General features: G+C 36.4%; 1 protein-coding gene across 1 annotated transcript in view; it reads right to left on the reverse strand.

The window, feature by feature from the left end:
- Positions 1-304, reverse strand: part of LOC106806414 (lipid droplet-associated hydrolase-like) — an 11,621-nt gene extending 11,317 nt beyond the window's left edge. The window contains exon 1 of the mRNA XM_014808340.1: positions 229-304. The gene's annotated coding sequence lies outside the window, so the exon portion shown is untranslated. The remainder of the gene's footprint in view (positions 1-228) is intronic.
- Between the last annotated feature and the right edge of the window lie 1,529 nt (positions 305-1,833).

Here is a 1,833-nt window from a genome sequence, read left to right on the forward strand (position 1 = left end):
GTTGACGCCCGGACGCACGGACGCACGGACGATCATGCGATTCTACAAGCTGCATCTGACTATGTCAAATGAGCTAAAAAGATAGATTCTTTATCTAGGCTATATTATAATAATATCGCCAGATATAGGAGGCATACAACAGTAACCCGACCAGGCTGTGTGACTAACGTCGCGCGTACGTCACTACGCTATTCTAACAGTAACACTAGTATTATAGTATAGCAATACCGTTTCTTGGAGCTAACAACTGTGGCCAGTGCTGTGGCTAACAACAGTAAACCTCCGCAAAAGCGCCATAATTACTAGACTGGTGCTCGCTCCCACCTCTCGGCTTAGTTACTCGCTGGGGGTTACACCCATCGAGTAAACCTCTGCCAGAACTAAGCCGAGAGGTGGGAGCGAGTACCAGTCTACCGGCTATCAAGAGGTGTACCGCCATCTGGCGTTAGGTGCGTACTCCAGCTCAACTGTAAATCAAACCAGAGCATATAAATCGCAGGTGAATTCTTATAAGCTCTGATCAAACTGTATGGAGATGGAACAGAACCATATAATATCTACTTGAATATTTTGTTAACAATAACTTTTCAGACGAATTCAAGAAAAATTACCAACCTTAGCTAGGAAATAAATATAATTATTATATAATAATATTATAATTAAAGTCATGTAAAAATAATAAAAAGACGCAAGACAGTATAGTTCTATTTATTTTATTGTTTTATATTCAATACAGGTTTAGCCCCCAGTAATACCATAGGTATATACAGACAATCTATGGTAATACTAATAAAGAGGTACAAAATACACACACGCACGTACGCACGCACGCACGCACGCGCGCGCGCATGTACATGATACACATATACGCACGCACACAGAAAATGGGTTAGATCGAAATGCATAGAGCAATTAAGTAATTCGTAACATATAAGTAAAAGTTAATAAGTATATAAGTAATAAGTAAGTTTATAAGCTAATAAGTAAACCACGAAATGCATGTGTGGATGGATGGATGGATGGATGAATGGATGGATTTTTTTTATTTTTTTATTTTATTTATTTATTTCGATAATTAACAAAGCATACATTACATCGATAACAGCATAAATAAACAATTAAAATGCAGCTAGAAAATTATCGAGGATGAAAACACAAAAAGCGTGGCTAACACACTTATTTCCATTGCGGTCCAACATAACATTGTACATACTATAAACTATAGCAAATATACTCACGATCCCCAACATTTCTGAGTGATACAGTGATACACTACAAAACATTGATATACAGCATAAAGAAAAAATATATACAAAAAAACTTCAGCATATTGTGTACAAGTAAAGTGAAAAAAAGAAAAAAAGAGAAAAAAGAGAAGCTTTCTGAGTGATACAAATTACAATACAAAACAGTGCTATATACCATGAAGTAAAAATATAAACGAGAAAAAAACTTCAGCATATATTCTGTACAAGTAAAGTGATTACGGTAAATGTTTAGCAGGTAGAAATTAATGATGTTTCTTGAGTGAATACAGTACAAAGCAGTGCAGAACAACATGAAGAAAAACTAAATACACACAAAAAAACTTCATCAAATTGTGTACAAGTAGTACCCTTTTAGCACATCATTTTGACACTCGGTTCGTACAGTGCATATACAACATGAAGAAAAACTAAATACACACAAAAAAACTTCATCAAATTGTGTACAAGTAGTACCCTTTTAGCACATCATTTTGACACTCGGTTCGTACAGTGCATATACAACATGAAGAAAAACTAAATACACACACACGCACGCACGCACGCACGCGCGCGCGCGCGCGCGCGC

This window comes from Priapulus caudatus, unplaced genomic scaffold (genome assembly GCF_000485595.1).
Source record: "Priapulus caudatus unplaced genomic scaffold, Priapulus_caudatus-5.0.1 Scaffold159, whole genome shotgun sequence".
In the NCBI taxonomy this organism is placed as follows: Eukaryota; Metazoa; Priapulida; class Priapulimorpha; order Priapulimorphida; family Priapulidae; genus Priapulus; species Priapulus caudatus.